Here is a 27,043-nt window from a genome sequence, read left to right on the forward strand (position 1 = left end):
CTGCCCCTCCCCCGTTCATGCTCTGTCTCTCTCTGTCCCAAAAATAAATAAACGTTGAAAAAAAATGAAAAAAAAAAAAAAAAGAAGAATGGCATGGGGCTTATCACATGTATTAACCTAACTCTCATTCCACAGATGCAGAAACTAGGACTCAGAGAGATTAATATCATGTCTGGTAGTTCTAGATTTAAAGGAGATGAAAAGGCGATTCAGGTCCACTTTGATCTAGCTTCCAAGCCTAGGTTCATTCTTTCTCCCTTCCTTCCTTCCTTCCTTCCTTCCTTCCTTCCTTCCTTCCTTCCTTCCTTCCTTCCTTCCTTCTTTTCCTCCTTCTTTTAAATTTGGATATTGGGGGCAGAGAGCTTAGTTAACCAAATTCCTCAGTTCCTGGCCCTTGAGCACCAATGATCTTCTCCCTCTTTCACTACCTAAGTTTTTCCCACCTCACCACGCTACCTTTCGAATGCCCAGCATCACAGCTCACACGTGATAGGGTCTGACCCCTCCCTAGTAGGCACTCCAGATATTGGAACTTGGTATTTTTTTTTCTCCTTGAGGATCAAAATCTAGTTGGACCTGAGAAACTTTTCCAGGTGACTCTCCAGCACTCCCACCCAATAGCCAACCTATTAGCCTTATTATTGGTTCAGCTCTGGGCTAGACTGAAATGTGGGATTGATAAGAAAGGGAAAGACTCAGTCTCTACCCTCAAGAAGTTTAAAATTCACACATTGGTCCACTCCACAAAAACATATGGAGACCTGACCTCATGTGCCAGGTCCAAGGATAGAAGGATGAATGCAACAGTCGCTGCCCTCTGAGAGCTAAGAATCTACTAGGCGAGAAGACAATTAATTAGACTTTTGTCACAAGGCTATGGTAGGGGAGATGCAGCAAAGCGGGACAGACAGAATCCAGACCTGGGCATGGCTCAGATAGTAACATTAATCCAAGAAATCATTACGAAATATAAATCCGTAAGTACATTTATTTCTGCTCATTTGCCTCAACATCTTGCAGCAATGGTGGATAGAATTTTCATCACTTGGGGTGCCTGGGTGGCTCGGTAGGTTGAGCGTCTGACTTCAGCTCAGGTCATGATCTCGCGGTCCGTGCGTTCGAGCCCCGCGTCGGGCTCTGTGCTGACTGCTCAGAGCCTGGAGCCTGTTTCAGATTATGTGTCTCCCTCTCTCTCTGCCCCTCCCCTGTTCATGCTCTGTCTCTCTCTGTCTCAAAAATAAATAAATGTTAAAAAATTTTTTTAAAAAAGAATTTTCATCACTTGGAGGGAAAGTGTGGGATGGCTAGAATTAAACTAAAGACAACATGGCATGCAGTAAATTAAGTGTGAGGAGTTCAGGGAGACACCTCAGAGAAGGAAGCAGTCATCCTAGACTAGACCTGTGAAGACTGGGACAAGGGAGTCCTGCCTATCGAATGGGACACAGATGTCCCCATACATAGATACTTTCACTGGAGAAAACAAACAGGGTATCTAATATAAATCCCAATCAAAAGGCACAGCATAGGGGCACCTGAGGATCTCAGCCAGTTGAACGTCTGACTTTAGCTCAGGTCATGATCTCACAGTTAATGAGTTCAAGCCCTGTATCAGGCTCTGTGCTGACAGCTCACAGCCTGGACCCTGCTTCAGATTCTGTGGTCTCCCTCTCTTCTCTGCCCCTCCCCCACTCTCATTCTGTCTCTCTCAAAGATAAACATTTAAAAAAAAAAGGCACAGCAGATGGGAGTCATGGTCGGGCTGCTGCCCACATGGGTAACTTTTTACACGGCCCAGGATAGGTGGCAGTGGGGGCAGATTAGCTAACAGTGGTGAATGGTCCTCCTACACAGCCCAGCTGCCCAGCAGGTAAGAAAGCAGCACTGAGAACTCCCACCACCACCTCCCCCATCAGGTTAGGCACAAGCGTGCCCAGGACAGAGTCTGTTCACCAAAGGCTGAGTAGGTCAAGGCCACCCAGATCAGCAAGTGCATGTGGGGACTCTAAAAGGTTCTTTAACTTGGGCCGTGGTATCCCCAGCCCAGCTGTGTTGAACAACAAAAAACCCACACTTGTTAGTGGGATGACAGTTTCCCAGACCTCAACCAAGCAGACCTCAGGAGGTGGTTCTGACATCAGTCCCCAGCCCCTCCTCACTCAGGGCCTGGGGACCACTTGACCCAGATGATGAGGGACATGAGGGCCATAAGAAGCCCCTCCGGGGGCCTCACAGCTGGCTTCATGCTGACTTGAACACACTGATAGGGGCCCCTGCCATGTGTGTCTCTCACTGGGAGCCAGGAAGTAGGAGGGGATTGTGAGGTCACGCAGTGGGGAAGACTTTTGTCCTGTGCCAAACTGGAACTGAAGAGGGTTCCCATAGGTGCAGTGTCACAATACATGCCAGGAACACCATTCTTCCCACCCCTGCTGGTCACAGACAGTGCAGGGCTGGGCTTGGCAGGGATGGGAAGTCAGAAAGGTAGGGAAAGCCTCATAGTGAATATGGGCCTTCCTTTGGGCCTTGAGGGATGAGCCACCCTGGGTTAGGAAGAAAGAGAAAGGAGCAGGAATGATGTTCCAGGGAGGGCGAACAGCCTGGACAAAGATCTAGAGGTGGTCCAGTCTGAGTAAGAAGAAACCAGAAAAAGGATTCCTGATAAGACTCTCTTCCCCACTCCCAGCCCTCTGGCAAAAGACGCCAACGTTTCCCCAAGTGTCATATCCTCTAGGCATCTCCTGTTACTTCTATCTCCAACCTCAGGTCCAAACAGCCAAGCTCCAGGATCCATAGAAAACTAGGGTAGGTTTTCCACAGTCTGTCACTGCCTCCCTTCCTTCTGTTCCTCTAGACCTCCTGACTCTTATCTTTGCCCTGGATGTACTTTTCCTTTCATGTAAAAATAAATAATTTCTCTCAACCTGTCTCTCTCTCTCTCTCTCTCTCTCTCTCTCTCTCTCTCTCTCACACACACACACACACACACACACACACACACACTGCTACACCTGCTTAAACTCCAGTGGCTTCTCACTGCCCTTAGGATAAAATCCCAAATTCTTACTCTAGGCCTGTCCCACCTTGTTCCTGGGCCCTCCCTGAGCTGGCTCAGCCACACCCACCACCCCTTCTCAGCTGCCTCTTGTTCCAGGGTCTTCTGGGAGCCCATAGCCTTTGCTCATGCTGCCACCTCTGTGGAGAAGGCTCTTCACTTGCAGGTGGCAACTTAACCATTATTCCCTCACAGAAACCTTCCCTCCTAGTCCAAACCAGGGTACCTTTCTCATAGGACTCCGTTATTTTCCATCACACTGCTCATGTCACTTTCTATAACCATTTGTCTCTGTGTGACTCTTACTTCATACCAGCTCCCCACACTGGGGTGATGGCTTCTCAGGTTTCATTCACCCTAATTCCCCAGAGCCTAGTACACATCCTGACAAGTATTTGTCTTCTAAATATTCAAAAGACACCCCTCTGGCTGTAGGGTGAAAACCTAAGCTCTTGACACAAAGACCTTTTCATATCTGAGCTTTGCTTGCTCTTCTGCTCCATGCCCCCCAAATTGCCCCCCCCCCACCTCTGACCTCCTTAGGGACCCTGGACTCTGGCCAGACCAGGTTACTTGCCATTTTTTGAACATAATCTGCCCTTTCTCATCTCTATCCTTTCTCATAAGCTTTTCTCTTAGTGGAGAATAGCAAATTCCTATTCACCCTCCAAGGCTCATTCTGGCTCCTTCCTGGACTCCCCTGGGCAGCATTCCCATCCCTCCATTCCCACATCAGTCTATCCCTTTCTTCTTCTCCTGTAGGCACCCTCTATTAACTCCTCCATTAACTCCTGTAGGCACCCTCTATTCCTCTTCATCTCAAGTGCCTATTACAGGTTCTAGCACACAGTGGGACCTCAAAGGAAAGATCTGTCAGCTGAATGGTCTCCACTCAATAAAGGAGGAATATTCCAATGTTTCAGCAAACCCCCAAGCAGCATAGGTTTACTTGTGAGGCAATAAACTCCCCACCACAAGGAATTCTTTAAGCAGAGGCTGCATACCCTATCCAACAGTCTTTTTCAAATTCTTTGTGATCCATTACAAACATACATAAATATCACATTAAAAACAAAGTTTCACAAAACGATATTTACTCTTTCTTCCATGTGGTATACCCTGATATTTTTTTTCTATTTCATTTTTCATAAATGCTGGTTTTAACCACTAAAAATGGAGTTTCAGGAGCCACAAATAAGTTGAGACCCACAGTCTGAAAGACTCCCATGCTGGCCAGCATGTTAGATTCACTGATCTCCAGTGAACCATTTCCTCTTTGACACCAGTGGGCACATTTAGGTAACTTACCTCATCAAAAGGATGATCCTCCTAGAGCTGAGAAGGGACTAGAAGGAAGTCTGTGTTGACTGCTTAATAGGTAGGAGGGCTCCCTGGTACAGCTGCCCAGAGACCAAGGCCTCCCACTCATTCAACTCAACAAATATTTGTAAGTCCCTACTACATGCTAGGCACTGTCCTAGTCTCTGGAGATACAGCCATAAACAAGATATTAAAAACTCCTGGGGCACCTGGGTAGGTCAGTCAGTTAAGTGTCCAACTCTTGATTTCAGCTCAGGTCATGATCTCACCGTTCATGAGTTTGAGCCCCACGTTGGGCTCCATGCTAATAGTGCAGAGTCTGCTTCGGATTCTGTCTCCTTCTCTCTCTGCCCTTCCCCTGCTCATGTGCTCTCTCTCTCTCTCTCAAAATAAACAAACTTTTTTTTAATGTTTGTTCTTTAATGTTTATTCATTTTTGAGAGAGAGAGCATGAGCAAGGGGGCAGGCAGAGAGAGTGGGGGGGGGGGCGGGGGGAACAGAGGATCCGAAGCAGGCTCTGACCTGATAGCAGCGAGCCTGACGCGGGGCTCGAATTCACGAAACATGAGATCATGACCCGAGCTGAAGTCAGACGCTCAACTGACTGAGCCACCTAGGTGCCCCAATAAATAAACTTAAAAGGGATTAAAAACTCCTGCCATGATGGCAAGGCCGTAGAGAAATTGGAACCCTTGTGCATTGCTAATAGGTATATAAAATGGTGCATCTTCATGGACAATGGTATGATGGTTCTTCAAAAAGTTAAACATAGAATTATCATATGATCCAGCAATTCCACTTCTGGGTATATACACAAAAGAATTAAAAGCAGACATCAGAACACATATTTGTACACCGATGTTCAGAGCAGCGTTATTAACAACAGCCAAAAAATGGAAGCAACTCAAATGTCCATCAACAGATGAATGGATAAATAAATGTGGTATATACATATAATGGAATATTATTCAACCTTAAAAAGGAAGGAAATTCTGACACATACTACCACATGGATAAATCGTGAAGACATTATACTAAGTGTTTGATTCCACTTATGAGGTACCTAAAATAGGCAAATTCATAGAGACAGAGTAGAATGGTGGTTGCTAGGATCTGGAGGGAGAGAAGATAGGGCATTATTGTTTAAAGGGGTACAGAGTTTCAGTTTGGGATGATGAAAAAGGTCTGGAGATGAATGGCGGTAATGGTTGTAAAACAATATGAATATACATAATGCCACTAACCTGTACAGTCAAAAATGGTTAAAATGGTAAATTTTATGTTATGTGTATTTTACCTTTTTTTTTTAACCTGGCACTTGGAACTTAGGTTCTAGAGGCACAGACTGGGAAAACAGCTCATTAATAGAGTAGCATTATTTCTCCCCACCTCAGAGCAGGAGCCATAAACTACATCTGGGTTCTGGAGAGTCTGCGTGCGGTAGTAGGAGGGGGTCAGGAAATGGGAGGCATGCACAGGTTTCCCCACAATCTCTTGGCACAGAATACTTCTCTTTGTATCTGTTTTCAATTTTAAGCATATTAAGATGAAATTTTGTTTGGATAAAAGGGCCACAACACAGATTCATCATTTCTAACAAATGTATCAATCTGGTGGGGGGTGTTGATGACAGGGACAGCTATGCATGTTGGAGGGGCAGAGGGTATATGGGAAATCTTTGTACCATCCTCATAATTTGCTGTAAACCTAAAACTGTTCCCCCAAAAATAGTTTTTACAGGTGGGAAAGACCACTGCTGCCTAAAAACATGTTTCTAGACTACAACCTTCCTTTTCTAAAATGACCACTGGTTGGGGCGCCTGGGTGGTGCAGTCGGTTAAGCGTCCGACTTCAGCCAGGTCACGATCTCGCGGTCCGTGAGTTCGAGCCCCGCGTCAGGCTCTGGGCTGATGGCTCGGAGCCTGGAGCCTGTTTCCGATTCTGTGTCTCCCTCTCTCTCTGCCCTCCCCCGTTCATGCTCTGTCTCTCTGTCCCAAAAATAAAAAATAAACGTTGAAAAAAAAAATTTTAAATGACCACTGGTTGAGAGATGTTTTCATGAAGAGTGGGCAAGGACCACTCTGCAGGAGGGGTCCCCTAAGCATTTCACAGGCAGGTGTTGGCTCTGTGGGGCGGGGGGAGGAGTGGGTCCCATGAATGGACAGTGATCTGAGGAGAAGACTGACCTGGAAGCGTAGGCCTCACAGAACCATTCTAGCCTTTCCCCTGGGCTGAGGTGGTCAGTTACTGGACCTCTGGCTCCATCTCCTCCCAAAGGCAGGTTTCTCAACTGAGTCACTTCCGGTCTTGCCCAGGGTGGGGTATGGAAACAGCACCCGATTTTGGCCTTGAAAACTTTGGCTCCAAGTCCTGGCTCTCCCCTTTATAAGACACTTAACGTCCCAGCCTGTTTACTTAGTTATAAAATGGGGATGACCTGATACCAACCATCTCCCAGGATATGATGTGTCATGACACAACTGGAGAACGCCCAGCACAATGCTAGGCACAGAAGAGACACACACAGGAAGCTTTAGCATTTGGGCCCTGAAGCTCAGGAATGGTGTTGTAGGCCCCATCTGTGGGGCGAGGCCCCACACCCTTAGACCTGCCAGGCCAGCCTGGCCAGTCCTAGCACTTGCTCTGGGTGCACCTTGTGCACAGCCACCCCCACAACAAATAGCCAGGGAGAGCACTGGACTGACAAAGACAGCAAACCTCATGCCTTCAGAGCCAAGTCACGGTTTCAGGAGCTGGTTTCCAAGGAAGGAAGCCTCTGCCTGCCGCCCCGACCCACCCCTTTCCTGAGGGACCACACCCTGCACTGCCGTGAACTCATCTCTACATATGACAGTTTCTACACTGGGCTGTGACTTCTTGAAGACAGGTGAACTTTGCCCCAGGCAGGGGTTAAGAATATTCCACTAACATCTCCTCTACTATTGGGTACTTCATTTCACTCCATATGATCTCTGTTGTTACTCCCCCCCACACACCCCACCCCCCACCATTCGACGACTATTTTCAAGGACAACAAAGTTGGAAACAAATGGAAATAGGGCACTTTTTCTTTCTCTCTTACATTAACACTCTGTGTCTCTCCCTGCCTCTTTGCCTGTTCATCCTCTTGCTCATAACAGACTTCAATAAGGAAGCAGACAAGCAACCTCTGTGCTAGACGGGCTTCCTTTACAATCACTGCTAATTCTGGACTTCGGTCCTTCTGGACATTCTGACATGGGTGTATCACACCAAAGAATCACATACATGTGAAAAATCAGTAGGAAAATCTAAGCTCATCTGTCTTTTGCTGCTGCTGCCCACCCTTCTCCCTGTTAAAATCATTTTAATTTCATCATAAGAATCTAATTTCCACTAGTTAGAATTGGGTGATTTTTCTCTACCCCTCACATTATATTCCTCCTGAAAAAAAAAATAATTTTATTATGCAGTTTCTTAGAACCACCACTTGCCCAAACCCTACTCCACTTCTGGCCTTGGGGACACATCAGTGAATGGCTCTGCAAACCTCTGAAATCTTTTCAAAGACTTTTGATATTGTTATTTTAGTTTACTATTATTATTATTCTCCCCCATTAGGAGAAATGTTTCATCATTTTGTAATCAAACAGCATTTGCAAATATCAACAAGAGAATGTGTAATGTATCATGCACACACACTATATAACCATCTATTGTTAAGACAGAAACCTCCTGGTGGTAGAACACATCTCTAACCCCACTAGCTTTCTCAGATGGCGTGGAATAAATAAATAATCTTTGTCTCAGAAATACTTGGCTTTTCTCTGAGGTCCCCTCACTGATTGGAGCACCCTTGCAGTCATTCGGGGTGACTCACAGCAGCAGATCTGGGGACTGGGTGGCCAGGGAGCCTTGAGTGGACAGGCTACAGAAGAAACAGATACCTGGCCCTGCCTCAGCGAGTAGTCCATCTTCAGGCAAAGCAGTGAACAGGGTGGAATTGATCTTCCAAGTCCATCCCCTGCTACTCTGTAAAAACTCATTCCAGACCAAATCCCAGTGGCTTTGTCCTGTCCTCTGGTCATTTAGGCCACTCCACCCAGGCCTGCCATCCCCAGGGAGTATCCATCTCAGAGTGTCCTCTCTATACCTATCTTCAGGGCATCAGGGAGCCACTATCAGCGAGCTTTCAGGTGGGAAAGTATTTATGCACGATTTCACTCTGATGAACAAAGGAATCCAACAGTAACGGAGAGATTTTAGGCTGTGAAGCAGACTTAGAGCTGAGTGGGGAGGACGTGCTCTGTGAACCTGAGATCAAACCCATGAGGAGTATGGCTAGCCCTAATCAGGATCAGCTCGACAGCATTGAATTTATCCAGAATCACTTAGGTTCCAATAAAATACTTTTCCTAAAAAGTGAAGCTTCAATTGCCAAAACAGTATTTTAATCACTTGGAAGGGAAATGTTGCTAAAATATGGCACACAGTCCCCCGGTGCCTTAAAAACTATCCTTTTCCCACTGAAGTTGTCATCATTACAAGCAGTCACTGTGAAACTAGACAATAACATGATTTTTGTTTCCTCACTCTTCCTCTGTCCTTTCCCATGGCTTTCACTTTCCTGTCATCTACATGTCTGTAGATGTACATGTACATCTACCACCACCACCCTTCCAGGCTGTTTCTTTTCTTCTGCAGGAGTCAGGAAATCAGATAGCCACTCTTGTCAGAACAGCGTGCTGTCAACAGACTTGAGGCCCTCAGAAGGTTAAAATACACCTGGTTTAGATGCAAGGATTTTGATGCAGTTATTTCTGCAGGTCCTATTTTCAATAACTTCCAGATCAGGGTGTGAGTCCAAAGAGAAATGAGGCTTCAAGACTTAATTCCACCTGGAATGTTCCTGCCATATATTTGCCATCCATCCTCTGGCTAGTAACATGTTTCTATGGTTGTGGCCTTGCATACAGAGCTCCATGTTTTGCTCTTACTCTAGTTGTTATTTCATAGCCCTACTAGGTGAGCAGCACTGATGAGCCCCACTAGGCCTGGAAGCTTTGCCTCCCTGAGGAGCTTCACCAAGAGGAATGAGATGTACAGCCCTGTGATACCTGACACTGAGCTGGCATCTTTCTTCCAGGTTTCTGGAGCGCTTTACAGACTTCAGCCTCCTGCCACAGCACTGAGACAGCATCTATGACCATGGCCACTTTATGGTATGACCAACTGGGACCCTGGTCCACCACCAGGTAGACCACCACCACGGGCACGTGACTGCCAGTGCCATCATGTGTTGGCTCTTTAAGGAACCCAGTGGGTGATGTCTAGACAGGGTCACTTGGCCTGTGTTTGGAACAATGATCTCACTCTGCATTTTTTACCCTGTGGGTTGTGACCCATTACTGGGTTATGAAATCAGTTTAGTGGGTCACAACCAGCAATTTTCTTTAAAAAATAAATAGAACAGAAAATATCCAAGTGCATCACACACAGTGAGGGTGTTATTTTTAGAAAACTTATGCTTCGGTTTTATAGATCTGTATGTAGGTGTGTGTGGTAGCTGGGACATGAAATATATTTCTCACAGGGAGTGGTGGTCAAGGAAGTTTGAAACGCAGTGATCTAACACACATCCATCCTGCACCTACATCTTCCTGACACCCACCCCTGCTACTTGCACCCCTAGCGAAAAGCCAAAAAGAATCTGTTCAGGGTCCTAAAAATGGCCTCATCTGGAAGGCACCGGAGTCAGGAAAGCCTTCTTGGAGGAAGTGGGGCTTGCTGTGTCATGAGCAGGAATAGGGAGGGGGCAGCATGGCAGGAGGAAAGGCATGGGCAGTGTACTGTGGTAAGAAGGAATGAGGTGAACAAGGACCGGGGAAGGCCTACAGGGGATAGCTATAGATACCTGCCTTCTGAGGGAGGCAAACTGAGGGGCTGAAGCTAGAGGAGTGGAAGGAAGAAAGCTGATTTGATTCCAAATACCCATTTTCAAAGTTACCTCTGGGGGACATGTGATAGTGGAGAGTGAAGTGGCGTGTCAGGCCTAGTGCCCCTATCTCTCATTGATCCAGTGATAGTGCCTGCTTTCTTTTATCTTTGTAAATTTAACTTTTAATCAATTAAAATGAAAAACCTTCAGTTCCTCAGTCACAATAGCCACATTTCAAACACTCAATAGCCACATATGACTAGTGGCCATATTCTATAACACAGAACATTTCCATCAATGCAGAAAGGTCTACTGGACAGGGATGTTCTAGAATGAGCAAATGATTCATTCATTCCAGGACTTCCTTCCCTCAGGAATCCAACAACTTCCATTATTTCTATTACACCCATACTTCTAAATGCAAATATCTCTGGGAGAGGTACTGGGATGGCTTGAAAGAGTAACTGGTTGATATTAACGGCCTGAGGAAAGCCAGAGTCTAAGAAGCCATCCGCCATAGGCTGAGTATATGTGACAGAATACGGGATGAAGGGATGTCAGAAGATAAGACACTGCCGTAGCCAAATGTGCTGTCTGAGGATACTGAAGAGTAAGGATAAGCTCCTATATCAGGGGATGTGGAAAACTTAGAGAACTGTGAGGAAGTGACCCGCAGTTATTACTCATCTTCAAGTAAGAGTTTATGCCCCAATAGTCCTTGGCAAGGGGGTTATTGTATGGGAAACAAGCACTTCTCTACTTCTAGGGAAGGAGTAAGAAAAAGTGCATGCAGGCCTTCCCAGAGGTGGATGCCTATGAACTTGGCCCTCTTCTGCCCTCTGTATGTGCTCTATGACCACGTCCATGGTTCTATCTCCTTTATACCAAGGGCTCTCTGAAAAATATCACAGGCCCAGGCCTAGAGACCCAAATACTAACTTGTTATTTCTACCAGAAGCCTCCATGAGCAATCCCAATGTGAATTTTAACAATCTCTGGCCCACTGCCTTCCCTACCCCGCTTCCTGTATTCTGGCTTCTGGCTCACCCTCCACCTGCTCACTCCATCATCCAGGTCAGCACCCTATGAGTCACCCCAGACTCCTCCCCCTTTTTCTTTGCTACCCACCCAAGGTCACATCTTGGCCACTTCTCCACTCTGCTGTGAATCTGCCCAGCTCTGATCCTCTCCAGCCCTCACTATCACAGGGACCACCCGCTGGTCTTCCTGCTTCCAGTCACAGCCACCTCTAGCCTAGTGTTTCTTAACCACAGATAAGCAACAGAATAACTTGGAGGCAGTTAAAATATAGATTCTGACTCAGTCGATCTGGCCAGGTTGAGCACGTGTATATTTTGCGAAAGTGCTCCAGGTGATTCTGATGTGCACCCTTCATTAAGAATCACTGCCTCCTCCTCCTCGTTACTAATAACAACAAAAACAACAATTAACATTTTTTGTGTACTCACATGCACTGCCTCATGTAATCTTTATGACAACCTTGTGAGGTAGGAGCTATCATCTACTCCCATTTTACAGTTGTTGAAACTGAGGCACAAAAGTGTCATAGTTAGAGGCAGGACCAGAACATGACCCACCACTTCTAACCATTCTGCTCTCTACACCACTGTATAGACATGACTTGATGTGTAGCTCCCTCCTTAGCTTGGGGACACACTCATGATACCCTTCTCCATCCAACCTCCCACAACAGCTCCTTCATGCAACAAGAAAAATCTTGGGGGGTGGTGGGGAGAGGGGAAAACAGGTGATGGGTATTGAGGAGGGCACTTGTTGGGAGGAGCACTGGGTGTTGTATGTAAGGGATGAACCACGGGAATCTACCCCAAAAAACAAGAGCACACTTTACACACTGTATGTTAGCCAATTTGACAATAAATTGTATTTAAAAAAAAAGAAATATCTTGATCATGGTGGTGGTTATAGAGTGTACACATTATAAAAATTCACTGAGATGTGTGCTTAGGATTTGTGAATTTACAGTACATTCACTACTCCTCAATAAAAAAGATCCTGAGGGGCGCCTGCAGTTAAGCATCTGACTCTTGATTTCGGTTCAGGTATAAGATCGAGCCCTACGTTCGGCTCCATGCTGATAGCACGGAGCTTGCTTGGGATTCTCTTTCTCCCTCCCTCTCTCTCAAAATATATTTTTAAAAATCCTGGAAAAGTCACTTAACAAAGGACTACAAAAATAAAGGAATAAAATAAAGGGGCACTTGGGTGGCTCAGTTGGTTAAGTGTCCGATGCTTGATTTCAGCTCAGGTCATGATCTCATGGTGGGTAAGATTGAGCCCTGCATGGGGCTCCATGCTCAAAACGGAGCCTGCTTGAGAGTCTCTCTCTCCTTCTCTCAAAATAAATAAACATTAAAAAAAAAGAAATAAAATAAAAAGAAAGACCCAAGCAAATGTGAAATCGGTAAAAACAGGCATGCACAGAAGAAACTAGGAAAAAGCCATCACAGTGCTGGTGATTATGAAGAATTCTTTCTGGAACAATACATTTAAGAACAGATTAAGAAAAGATTCCCAGAGCTAACCCACAAGAAATCCTTAGAGGAGACCAGGGTTGAAGACAGCACTACCTGGAGGCAGGATCCCCTGCAAGATGGACAGGAAAACCCCAGTATAGGATGGCTTGGCTACAGTGGGGAGCATGTGGCTAGCCACAGCAGCAGAGACACAGGAGCTCTGAAGGTCCACAGGACTGTCTTTGGGTCAGAGACTGGGGAATACCCCCAAGTAGAAGTCAATGGCAGTGAGGGGCTTCTTCCTTAAAGGACCATGTGATATCTGCATCAACAAGTCCAGCCCCATCAAATCCAGCTCCTGTTATGGTTGGATAAGGACTCCACTGGGATCACTCATGTTTCTAGCTCCCCTGTGCAGTCCAAGGGAGAAGGACTTGGCACATTGATTTTGAAGTCTATCCTAAAAGAACAAAGAAAAATCTGAGAAAAGAAGTGTGATGAAGTATACCTCACACTAGCACCTATTAAGATATATTTAAAGAAAATGTGATCAAAACAGACGGTAGGAACAGACAATTCATTGGAACAGACCAGAGAATCCCAGGTATACATGGAAATGTAAGATGCAATCAGTATTTCATACCAGGAGGCTAAGAATAGGTATTTTAATTATTAGTGACCAGGAAAAAGAAGTTAAATCCTTAACTCTCACAATTCACCAAAATATGACAAATTCCATCTAGACTAAGAATTAAATGTAAATTAAAAAAAAAAAAGAAACCATTTAAGTATTGAGAATTTATGTGAATATATAACTCTGTAGCAGATAAAGCCTTTCTAAGCCTAACACAAAGACAGAAACACACGCCAGGCCTAGAGATCCAAATACCAATTTCTCTCCACCAGGAGCTTCCATCAACAATCCCAAGGAGAATTATAATAATCTCTGCCCCTGTCCCCCACCCCTACTTTTTCATGCATTCCCAATTCTGGCTCATCCTCCACCTGCTCACTCTGCCATCCAGGTCAGCACCCTGTGAATCACCTTACACTCCTCCTGCTCCTTCCTCATTCTCCCCCTTCCCATGGTTACCACTTCTTGGCCACCCCTCCATTCTGTCTTGAATCTGTCCAGCTTGATCTTCTCCAGACTGACCCCCACTGAGGGCCTCATCCTGCCACCCCTGTTACCAGCTCAAGGATTGCCCATGGGCCTCTCTGCTTCCAGTCACAGCTGCCACCTCCAGCCCAATGGTATGGAAAGCCTATAAAGACTACCTTGATTACATGGACATTTTAGATTTATGAATTCTTAAATAGTGAACAAAACTAAAGGGCAAATGACAATCTAGGATAAAGTATTTGTTATATAAGAAAGAAGAGTTAATAGCCTGAATATGTATCAAGTTCTCTCATAAATCAAAAAGACAAAAAAAAAACAACATACACTAAATAATAAAATACTGCACAAATGAAATGAAAAAAAGAAAATAATATACCAGTAGAAAACTGCACATAATCAATTCTTCAAAGAGAATTACCAATGACTAATTGGCCTGTAAAAAGAGTCCAAGTAATAAAATAATTTTTTAGAAAGAAAGCAAAATAAAGAAGCAACAATGAAATACTATTTTTGCTTATCAAATTTGCAATTTAAAAAAATAATAATGCCTAATATTGGAGAGGATGTAGTCAAAAAGATGCTCTCATAGGACTGGGGTAAGAGCCTAAGCTGATACATCTGGAAGGCAACTGGGTAATATGTATCAAAATCTTTGAAAATGTGCATATTCTTTGATCTAGCAATTCTACTTCAAGACTATATCCTAAGGATAAAAATAAAGATGTACACAAAGTCAGTATTATGTATAAGCCACAGCTGTTAGGAACTTAAGGGGCAATAATAAGGGATTAGTTAAATGTTGGTAGGTACACAATGAAATACTACAGATCTATAAGAAGTTTATTGCCAAGGAAAACCATTTACAATGTATTGTTAAGTATAAAAAGCAAGTCATAGAACAGTATGTACAATATGAACCCATTTATGTAATGAAATGTGTAAGGGTATATACATCCATATATATGCACACAAAAGAGATCTACAGGCATGTAACTAAAACAGTAATAATAATACAAACCTTTGTCTAGTATTTTACTATGATTTCTTATTTCCGTCTTTGTTCTTTGTATTTCCCACTTTTTTTTTTTAATTTTTTTTCTAACTTTTTTTATTTTTGAGACAGAGAGAGACAGAGCATGAATGGGGGAGGGTTAGAAAGAGAGGGAGACACAGAATCTGAAATAGGCTCCAGGCTCTGAGCTGTCAGCACAGAGCCCAATGCGAGGCTCGAACTCACAGACTGCAAGATCATAACCTGAGCCAAAGTCAGACGCTCAACCGACTGAGCCACCCAGGTGCCCGTATTTCCCACTTTTAAAAGAAACCCGGTGGTATGATATAGACCTCCTTGTCTACCATCCACCTGGTATGGGGAATTCCTATCCAGCATTCCCACTTGACTCTGAGCATCTATATCCTTACATGTGACATATATGGTATTTCTTGTGTTCCTGTTTAACTTTTCAAACTTTATCTTGTCTCTTCAATTCTCTAGACCATGGGTAAGAGACACCATGGGTGTCTTACAGTGCCTATACACAGCAAGTTCTTGGCAAATGGCCCAAGAAAGACACGTCACCTCTGTGCCCATGCCCCTGTGGACTGCCAGAGCATGGACTGGTTGGCTCCACAGGTGTGACATTCAAGCTCAGCTCCAGGCCAGGCTTGAGGCTGCATGTTGTGGGACACCTGTCAATCTGGTCCTGTTGAAGTTGCTTATTGTTGCTGCTAATTATTGTGGAGTGATGGGACTGTTTGTTTAAAACACAGGCTGCTGCCCCCACACCCAGAGGCAAAGCCAATCCTATGGGCATCCTATAATTAATGAGCCAGTAAGTATTTCCTCTGGTGTGAAGTTGGCTTTGATCCAACAGATCCCTTCCCACTTCTTCCGCCACCTTCACCCCATTTATGACTTCCCATCTTGGTTGCTGGAGGCCTTCATTGGAGAAGCACCCCCTTCATCAAAACTATGGGCCTAGTCAGAACAGTCCAGTGTCCCTGGTGTCCCAAGCTTGATTCACCAGCTCCTCCTTGTCCTCCTAGGTGGCCAAGTTTGCTCTCATATCTAAGGAAATCTGTTACCCAAGCAGCCCAGCCTGTAGGCCAAGAAACCAAAAAAGCCCTGGGAGACTGCTGTAGGAAAGACACAGGATTTTTTCATGCATATTCAATAAGTCAACTTTCACAGTTGTCCACAATTTCTGTGATCAGGACTCACTTCGATCAAACTCTCTGGAAAAAAAAAATACAAAAGCCATCAGACATGGAAGAGTCAGGATCTGGGAGAAAAGGCCATCAACTGCTTTTTTTTTTCTCTCTCTCTCTCCCTGTATAGATCTAAACAATCTCTGGTGCTCCCAAGGCTCTAGAAGGAGCAAAAAGAGAGGTCCTGGATGGAGTGCTTGCCATGAGCATGTGTAAGAGGCATATGGAGACCAAGCCTAGACTGCCACCATGGAAACCTTGGGCTAGGTATTTTACAGCTCCATGCCTCAGTTTCCTCATCTGCAAAATGGGATGATAATAGTGGAACCTGCCTCATAGACTTGTTGTGAGGATTAAATGAGTTAATGGATATAAAGCACTTAGAACAGTGGCAAGCTACAAGTGAACAAGACGTGTTTGCCACTGTTAACAGAACCAGGAGGAGTCATACGGTGACAGCCATATGCTTGGCACTGTCTGCCCTTCTGTACCTGATGGTTTCTCAGCCTCAACGCTATTAACATTTTGGGCTGGATAAGTCTTTGTTGTGAACAGCTGTCCTGTGCACTGTAGGATGTTTAGCAATATCTCTAGCCTCTCTCTACCCAATATTCCAGTAGTATCTCCCAGCTCTCCAAATGAGGTGAAATTGCCCCATTTCAGAACCAGTGGTCTAGTCCTATAAAAGCCACTGTCATGCGGGCACCCAGCTGGCTCAGTCAGTGGAAAGTGCGACTCCTGATCTCAGGGTCATGAGTTCAAGCCCCACACTAGGCAAAGAATTTACTTTAAAAAAAAAAAAAAAAAGCCACTGCCATGGAGAAACTATGTCTCACACTCTGAGCAGGTCTGGTGTGGATCCAGGCCTAGAGGTCCCACAATGGAGCCCCTTGTGGTTTGATGCAGGAGCTGCAGGTGGGGAAGTAGAGAGCAGTCAGTTCCGGATCTCTAGGTGGCTGCCATTTTCTCTCCTTGCAGATGGAATGGGAAACTGAGGCCTAGGCAGCATTCTATTTGGGAGGTACCTCACCCATGAGAGACTAAGAGGGTGCAGAGAGAAAAAGAGTCGAGGAGCTGACTTCTTTGGCAGGCTGTGTCTATAGCCTTAATTAGAGGGAGCCCTGCTGAGTCCAGAGGGGAGGAGGCCAGATAGGATTCAGAGCTAAAACCTTGGCCATGGCAGAAAGAATTCCCCTAACCTAGTGAGGCCTCTGGGCATAGGAGCCTCTGCAGCCCCTCTCTTCTCAGGAAACAAGTGGGCTCTGCACTTGGTTATGAAAAGAAATACACTGTTCCTTTGATAAAATAACCTTCTGACCATTTAGCACTGTTAAAGCTTAACGTGCATTTATTTTGACCTAGGAGTTGCTACAAATGTATTCTATGGTTACATTAGCACAGATGCACAGCATCTCTGCAGGGACCTCACTGCCCGGTTCAAATCCCAGGGTTCAAATCCCAGATCTACCACCTAGCAGATACGTGACTATGGGAAAGCTATTGATCTCTTTGTGACTTAATTCCATCATTTCTGAAGCAGGGGCAATAACAGGACCTATGTCACTGGACTGTCACAAGGGTTATATGAGCTACTATATGCAAAGAACAATGTGGTCAACAAATGCTAGTTATTATTGTGTTCACTGTGTCCTTAGCTGGTAATAGCTAAAAATTTGGAAATTTATGCCAGTCAACTGGTTAAATGCATGTGGCACATCTATTCTATGAAATACTAAGCACCATTAAAAGAAATGAAGTTGAGGGCGCCTGGGTGGCTCAGTCGGTTAAGCATCCAACTTCGGCTCAGGTCATGATCTCATGGTTTGTGAGTTCAAGCCCCGCATCGGGCTCTATGCTGTCAGCTCAGGGCCTGGAGCCTGCTTCGGATTCTGTGTCTCCTTTTCTCTCTGCCCCTCCCCCACTTGTGCCCTGTCTCTCTCTGTCTCTCAAAAATAAATAAATGTAAAAAAAAAATTTTTTAAAGAAATGAAGTTACACTGTATCTAGTTACATAATAGAATTCATTTAATAAGATCAAATTGCTAAATAAAGAATCGAACATGTTACAGATAAGTATATACAGTTTGGGATTATTTGTATATAAAAAGAGCTATACAGAAATACATGTATGTCATTTTATCTACTTAGAAAATTTCTAGAAGCACCATCAAGCTGTTAGCAATATTATATCTCGGGATTGGGAATGGAGGACTGGAGAACTTTTGCTTTCTCCTTTGGTACTGTTAAAATTTCCAACTATGATGGGGCACCTGAATGGCTCATTCGGTGGAGCGTCTGACTTCGGCTCAGGTCATGATCTCAGGGCTCATGGATTCGAGGCCCATGTCAGGCTCTGTGCTGACCACTTGTTCAGAGCCTGGAGGCTGCTTCAGATTCTGTGTCTCCTTCTTTCTCTGCCCCTCCCCTGCTCACGCTGTCTCACTCTGTCTCTTAAAAATAAATAAATGTAAAAAACAGATTAAAAAAAATTTCCAGCTACAAGCATGTATTTTGTTTAAATAATATTGTTTAATTTTTTAATGTTTATTTATTTTGAGATAAAGAAAAAGGGAGAGAACAAGTGCGTACATGAGGAAGGGGTAGAGAGGGAGAGTGAGAATCCCAAGCAGGCTCCACGCTGTCAGTGCAGAGCCTAACCCAGGGCTCAATCTCACAAATGTGAGATCAAAACCTGAGCCGAAAACAAAAGTCAGATGCTTAACTGACTGAGCCACCAGGCAACCCGAAAATAATGTTTTTTAAAAGGAACAAGATAGGGGTGCCTGGGTGTGTCAGTTGAGTGTCCAACCCTTGATATTTGCTCAGGTCATGGTCCCAGGGTCATGTGGTCAAGGCTTAAGATTCTTTCTCTCTCTCCCTCTGCCCCTCTCTGCTATTTGCAGGTGATCTCTCTCTCTTTCTGATAGATAGATGATAGATAGATAGATAGATAGATAGATAGATAGATAGATAGATAGATATCTACTGATGTGGAAACATTTTTAAGATACTGCAATTTTTTTTCAAAAGTAGAATATGAATAGCACAAGCCACAGGAATGAATCTCATTAATAAATTCAAGTATGCGGGAAACCAAACTTTAGTTTCTATAACTCAACTCAATGTTTATGGTAAGTTTCCATCGTGCCAACAGGAAAGTTAATTCTAGGTGTGTCTGAGTTTTCCAGAACACTGAGAAGTGCCAGTCATGGGACAGAGGAGGTGGCTGTGAGGCTGGCTGAGGCCAGATATAATAGCCTCCGCTACTCTGTGCCACCCATGGGCAGCCAGGAATCTTGCACTTGGCCCCACCATATGGGGCTCTCTGAGCTCTTACTCCTGCCTGCCCAGGTGATCTGCTAGAAGGCAAGGTGGGACTCTGGACACCACAAGATCTTTCTCCCCCGTCTCTCCTGCCCCCACCCCCCAGCCAGTCTGGGGAGGGGAAGTCTACAAAGAGTTAGGGGTCTTTCCACTCCAGGTGAAATCCTTCTTCCATCTTGTCTCTTGCCAAGGTATTGAGTCTGTGTAAGAGAATCCTGTTTCTTTCTTTCTTTCTTTCTTTCTTTCTTTCTTTCTTTCTGCATATTTATTCTTGAAAGAGAGAGACAGAGAATGAGTGGGGAGGGTCAGAGAGAGAGGGAGATACAGAATCTGAAGCAGGCTCCAGGCTCTGAGCTGTCAGCACAGAGCCTGATGTGGGGCTTGAACCCACAAGCTGTGAGATCAGGACCTGAGCCAAAGTCGGACGCCCAACCAACTGAGCCACCCAGGCGCCCCAAGAGAATCCTGTTTCTTCACTGAGCTATTCAGCAAACCCTAAAGTTTTCCTCAGTGTGTAAACTTTTGGCATACAAGTGCCAGAGATACCTGAAACTTGATTCCATTTTCTAATCTGGGGAGCTAGCTCAGGAGGAAATGAGCTCTAAGAATGTGACAGTGGGAAAGGGGAAAATCCAAAGGGAGGAAAGAGATTTATTTCTCAAATATTATGCCAGCCACACATATGTGTAAATGCAGAGCAAAAAGTCTGAATATTCCCATCAAAGAATTAATAGTGTCTACCAGTAGAGTAAGTTTCAAGACAGGGGAAGGGCTAGAAGGAGAGCTTTACCTTTTTATTTTATGTATTTCTAAACTGCTTTTTATGCTTTAAAGATGAAGTTCTACTGAGTATTGCTTATATAATCTACTATTTTAAATATATAAATACGCATATATCTTTTGCCTCCAGGCTGAAGTCGGAGGTTGATGCAGCTCACACCTATCTGGCCCACTGATGGGCAGACCCTTGGGGGGTGTATTTGCATGAAGAGTTGAGAGACTAATGTTAGGAAAAAACTCTTTCTAAGGGAAGAAGGCAACAAACACAATAAGCTGACCCAAAGCCAAAACTTTGCTCAGTGGAAAGGAGGAAATAATTCTGAGCTAAAGTGGTAGTTGTGATGTGCACGTAACAGTGGAACCAAACCTCAAGGCTCTCTCTGTAAGGCAATGGAGGTGCCAGCAGCCTCACAGCCCTGCTCCTACAGTAGAGCCAGCTGACCTCATGCCAAGAGGAGTGTCAGTGGCTCCCAGCAGGCGTCGAGTGTCTGATGGGTGTGGCAATGTCCAGCAGAACTGATAGCTCCATAGGGTGTGGCAGGGGCAAAGGGAGGTTGCAGAGCTGGAGGAGGGGAAAAGATAGCTGGGAGTGGGAGGGTGTAGCTGTCTAACCTTATCCACCAGCACATGGGAGACATACACCCTGGGGACGCCCAGAATGCTCTCAGGGTGAGGGTGTGGGAAGTAGGCAAGACCTGGAATTCTACACTGGCAGGGAGGTAGGGGTAAGAGTCAGAGATACACGTGGACGAGCTATAATGATGTAATGAGTGCACAGGTGTTCAGGTGCATGCACAGGTGGGGAGCACAGAAGAGGGAGCCACAAAGTCTACATGGGGGCGGGGGGTCAGGGAAGGTCTCCTAAGTCAACTGACGTTGGTAATTCAGAGTGGGTGGAAAGGGTGGAGGGCATGAGGAACTGTGTGTGCAAAGGCCTGGAATACAAGGGAGCTAGCCAGAGTTTGGGGGAACTAACTGAAAGCAGCTCAGACTAAATACAGGGGAGTGGTCAATGAGGCCACAGATTATGTTCCTTGGTAAGGAATTTGGACTTTATCCTGCTGGCAACAGTGAAACTCAGAAGAGGGCTTTATGCAGGGAAATTAGATGAACAAATTAGAAAGAAAGCTTTTCACCGCTACGCTCCCATCACTCCTAGCTAACTCCCCCTGGTCTCAGAGGGCTGCTTCCTCCAGTTAAGTGTTCCCTGACCACCTCTTGGACTCAGGCAGCCCTCAGCTCAGGCTTCTAGAGGTTCCCAAGCACCTCCTCTTTCCCTTTCCATCACACTGTGTCTTGATTACCTATGCCCTGTACGTTTTTCTCTCCCCTCATACACTGTGAGGGCTGGAAACAAAGAACTATGTCTATTGAGTTCTACATTGTATCCCCAGCACCCCACACAGCGCTTGGCATAAGTATTCCATATGTATTTACTTAATAGGGAAAAAGAAAAAAAAAAAAAAGCCTATGAGAAAATAATCCTGTGGTTTCCAGCCAGGGCTGCAGATTACAGGTTGGAAAGGGGAGACAAGGGGACCAGGAAGAAGGTTTTTGCAGTAGTTTAGTTAAGGAGTGATGAAGGCCTGACCTCAGGCGGTGGTGGTAGAACTGGAGAGCAGAGAGAGATTGAGAAAATATTTAGGAGGCAGCACTGGTAGGCTTGAGTGACTTCATGAGGGAAGTGAGGGGATCAGATAAGGAGAGGAGGGCTCCTGGGCTTCTGATTTAAGCAGTGGGTAGATGCCAGATTAACCAACAGTGGCTATTCCGGAAGAAGAGGCAATGTGTTGAGGAAGATGATGAAATCACAGTTTAGACATGTTGACTTTGACATGCCTGTAGGGCACACAGGTGGAGGGGTCCCAGGGGCAGCTGGAATCATAGCACTGGAGCCCAGGATAGACATCAGGACTAAAGATAGAGATTTGGGAGCTGTCAGCCTACAGCTGATTAAAGATCAAGGAGGGGACAAGATACCCCAGGGAGCAACAGAGAAGGGGAAACAACAAGGAGGATCCCCACCTATAAGAGGTAGGCTCAGGGGGAGCTATGGAGGGAAAAGGAGACCTGAGAGAGGGAGGGAGAAAAGAAAGCAGTATCACAGGGGAGAAGTGACTTTAAGGACTAGTAAACAGGGTCCAACAGTGTGTAGAAACTTAGAGCCAGCCCCAGCTCTGGTCTCCCTTAACCGTTGAGAAAACTGAGGTCCAGGGACACTGAGGTGTTCAAAGCCACAAGCTATTATTGCCCATAGTCACATACATCAGTGGCTCTCAATTATGATCCCTGGAGTCCGGGGGGGGGGGGGTCCCAAAGATCCTTTCAGTGTGGTCCAAGAGGTAAAGAACATTTTTATAAGAATACCAATACTTTTTTGCAGTATTCAGTTTGTTGACATTTGAACTGATAATGCAAAAGCAAAAGTGGGTAAAACTGCTGGGGACCTAACACAAACCAGTGAAGTTATATTCTTCACCGCAGGACTCTGGTTTAACAAAAAGGCTAGCTTCACATAAGAATGCCCGTGATAGAATAATAATTACTGATTTTTTAAAAACATGACCCTTGGGACACCTGGCTGGCTCAGTCAGTGGAGACTGTTACTCTTGATTTCAGGGTTGTGAGTTCAAGCCCCACGTTGGGTGTAGAGATTACTTAAAAAAAATCTTAAAAAAAGAAAAAAAACCATGACTCCTGAGTACATCTTGTTAATGGTCTATGCATAAAGCACTTCTGTTACATATCAGGACATACCAAAGTACTACATACATGTATGTGATTGTTTGCATTGAGAAGTGAACCACCTGCTTTTTTCATGAAACATCATTTTATTAGAAAAGCGACAAAAAGAAAAAAGGAAAGAGTGCTGACAAACTGTGATTACTCAGACTTGGGTATCTGCAGCCATTTTCTCAAAAATGAATGAAGTGAGCTTATCATGTCAAGGGAAACTGATAGTATTTTTTTGCCAATGATAAAATTTGAGCTGACAAGTGAAAATCAGAATTATAGAAAACTTGTCCCCACACCATGAGCTTCACAGCTTCCTGGTACTTAAAGACTTTGCTGAGGAAATAAGTGGTAATATTAATGAATGTAATACTATGGATTGAAATGTGTCTACATTTGGAAGATCTGCATAAATCACTGATCCATTATTTTCCAAATGACTAATGCATGATGTCACAAAGAATGAACAAAAGACCCATTCAAACTACAAGACAGATCAATGGAGTTGAATATAGCTGAGGATGAGAAGTTCATTGATATACTTTCAGATCTCACATGGTGATTAACCTTTCAGAAACTGCCATTAGTCCTATTTTGGTGAAATATCAAAGAAGATATCCACAATTATCTGAAAAGTCTATAAAAAATACCAACTACAGGGGTGCCTGGGTGGCTCAGTTGGTTAGGCGTCCAACTTTGGCTCAGGTCATGACCTCATGGTTCATGAGTTTGAGCCCCGTGTTGGAGCCTGGAGCCTGCCTCGGGTTCCCTCTGTGTGTGTGTGTGTGTGTGTGTGTGTGTGTGTGTGTGTGTGCGTGTGTGTGTGTGTGTGTCTTTCTGCCCCTCCCCTGCTCATGGTCTGTCTCTCTCTCCCTCAAAAAAAATAAACATTAAAAATTTAAAAAAAAAAAATACCAACTACAAATCTGTATGAAGCAGGTTTTTAGCAATGTATCATAAAAGACTGGTAAAGAAGCAGATATGAGAATCCAACTGTCTTCTTTTAAGCCAGTCATTAAAGAAATTTCCAAAACTGTAAAATAATGACTCACGGAGTTTAAAGGTTTTTTTTTTAAGTTTTATTTATTTAAGTAATCTCTACACCCAAAGTGGGGCTCAAACTCATGACCTCGAGATCAAGAGTTGCATGCTCCTCAGACTGAGCCAGCCAGGTGCCACTGAATTTTTTTATTTTAGATGATATATTTTTATAAAAGGTATGCTGGGGCACCTGGGTGGCTCAGTTGGTTAAGCATCTGACTTCAGCTCAGGTCATGATCTCTGGCTTGTGGGTTCAAGCCCTGATCTCATGACTTGTGGGTTTGAGCCCTGTGTTGGGCTCTGTGCTGACAGCTCAGAGCCTGGAGTCTGCTTTGGATTCTGTGTCTCCCTCTCTCTATCTACCCCTCCCCACTCATGCTTTGTCTCTCTCTCAAAAATAAATAAACATTAAAAAACATATATATATATATATATATATATATATGTGTGTGTGTGTGTGTGTGTGTGTTTTAATATATAAAGGATTTATTACTGTTATTTTTATAATTAATAAGTACTTCTAAAGCCTGTTTCTAATGTATGTTTCCATATTTGTATTATGGTAAATATCTATAGCTACAGAACACATAAATAAAGGCATCTGAAGTCTTCATTAATTTTTAAGAGTGTAAAAGGGTCCCGAGACCAAAACATTTGAGAATGCTGATACAGACTACCCTTTCCTGCCTCCCAGTTCTTGGATCTTATTTCTAGTACACCCACCCCTCCCATCCATTTCTCCACAAAATACAGAATTATAAAAACTAAAAAAAACAAAAACAAAAACGAAACTTAGCTGAGGAACTAAACTGTGAACTAAACAGACAATAAGACCCTTTCCTTCCCTTCAAAATAATGTTCCTTTAAGGGCCAGGTCCTGTTAAATAGCCCTGCCAGGCTAGGCTGGGTTCCTCCAAAAACCCTTCCTACTGCCACCTGTGGGAGAAGAAAGACTGGGGGCAGAGGGCTCAATGGGAGTTCAGGTGTCATCTCCTTCATGTTCAGTATCTGAACATGATGCCTCTCTTCCCCACTCAAGCCTAGAGGTCCATCAATCATTAAAGATGCATTATTTTACTTGCAACTAAGGTCTTCTCTTTAGTTTATAAGCCACATAGGTTTCTTTTTTATCCTCTGTTCATTCTTATGGGTAACTGGTCTTTTTATAATAATTTGTAAGAAAAAGTGACTCTATTACTTTTCAATTGCAAAATTAGTTTTAAAATTATTAAAAGTTGAGGCACCTAGGTGGCTCAGTCAGTTAAGCATCTGACTTCAGCTCAGGTCATGATCTCACCGTTTGTGCATTCGAGCCCCACGTCAGGCCCTGTGCTGACAGCTCAAAGCCTGGAGCCTGCTTCAGATTCTGTGTCTCCCTCTCTCTTGGCTCCTCCCCTGCTCACACTCTGTCTCTCTCTATCAAAAATAAATACACATTAACAAATTTTTAAAAATAAATTTTAAAGAATGATTAAAAGTAAAATTAATGAAATAGAAGACAAAGAAACAATAGACATAATGCAAAAGTCGGTTCTTACAAAATAGACCTCTAACAAAATTATCATGAAAAAAGCATGAAGCATTAAATATGCAATATTAGGAATGAAAAAGGGAAGATAGAGTACAATATAGGAAAACAAGACTAGGAAAATTTTATGCTAATAATTTTTTTTTAAGAAAAATTTTAAATTACCAAATTACTTGACTAGAGGAGGAAGTAATAGCTTTACTAAGATTTATATAGTAGTAGTAGTAGCAGTAATATCCTGGGGTCTCCTCTTAAATGCAAACCCCTCAGGGAAGTAAGTGCTAGTGAGTTCCTTCTTAGGTTGCCTTTTGTGACACAAAAGATGGGTCTTTGGAACCTAGACCTATCTGGATGGAAGGAAAGAGGGTGCTGAGAATACAGAGAAAGTGCTGGCACTTACTCTTGTTTGACATCCCTGGTTGGCCTGAAGTCAGATTACCAGGTTATACCATGCTGCCAAGACATCCCCTGCTTGCTTCCACAAGACTCAGCACCTCAAACATGAGATTTTGCCTGCCCTGTCAGCCTACAGTCCCCTCTTCCTTACCTGCTTCCTCCTTCCCTCCCCTCCTCACTCCTTCCTTTCTCCTTCTATTCTTCTTCCCTCTCCCAACCTCCTCTCCCCCATCTTCTGTTGGAAGACAGAGTAGCTTCAGGTGTGGTTGGAGTCCTGTCAGGTTCTGTACCACCTCTCCCCACATCCAGTCCTCTACCTATGCCCATCGCCTGGTACTTCTGGCCACAGGAGTTGCAGCAAATATGTAGAGGCCTGAAGCCTAACCCTCAGCCTGTCTTCGCCCATTCCCCAAACTCATTTCTGAGTCTGATGTCAGAATGGGATAGAGAAGGTATCCAAGGAGTGTGATGGTATGTGCAGTAAAGAGAAGTAGTTGTCTAGCTCTGAGCCCTGGTATTGAAGTTAATGCAAGAGATCTATCATTTATATCTTATACTGTCTGTAGCTCAAACGAATGTCTGAAACATATAAGCACTACTGTGTCTCTAATTTGTCAGTTGGATGAATAAAAGTTAAATCTATTTAAATGTGTTACTCTGTTAGGGCACCTGGGTTGATCAGTTGGTTAAGCGTCCAACTCTGAGTTCAGGTCATTAATCTCACAATTTGTGGGATCAAGCTTCGTGTTGGGCTCTGCACTGTCAGCATGGAGCCTGCTTGGGATTCTCTCTCTCCCTCTCTCTTTGCCCTCCTCCACACACACTGTCTCTAAATAAATAAACATTAAAAAAATAAAATAAAAATGTGTTACTCTGTCTATACCAGCTTGTGACCACTAGCACTATCTTAAGCAACAGACTCTAGAAGCACCACCACTACTGTGTGTGTGTGTATGTGTGCGCACACACGCGCATGTGCATGAGAACATGCACGCCCTCACACTGGCAGTGGAAATCCATTAAATATTTTAATGATAGAAAAGATGACCTCCTTCAGAATGGGGATGACCAATATATACAACATTGCTGTGGTCAAGTTGTGAGGTCATGGCGAGTAGGAGTG

The 27,043-nt window shown here is 44.3% G+C and overlaps 1 long non-coding RNA gene across 5 annotated transcripts in view; it reads right to left on the minus strand.

Annotated features, from left to right (window-relative positions):
* Nucleotides 1-15,118: 15,118 nt before the first annotated feature.
* Nucleotides 15,119-27,043, minus strand: part of LOC102901279 — a 66,840-nt gene continuing 54,915 nt past the window's right edge. For 2 of the 5 annotated variants that reach the window (XR_890144.4, XR_006595653.1), the window contains one exon: nt 18,554-18,568. This is a non-coding gene — a long non-coding RNA (uncharacterized LOC102901279). Of the gene's footprint in view, nt 16,146-18,553; nt 18,569-25,397; nt 25,413-27,043 lie in introns of those variants that run through there. The other 3 variants (XR_002154896.3, XR_006595654.1, XR_006595652.1) reach the window with 2 other exon arrangements.

Source organism: Felis catus, chromosome A3 (genome assembly GCF_018350175.1).
Source record: "Felis catus isolate Fca126 chromosome A3, F.catus_Fca126_mat1.0, whole genome shotgun sequence".
NCBI classification, from domain to species: Eukaryota; Metazoa; Chordata; class Mammalia; order Carnivora; family Felidae; genus Felis; species Felis catus.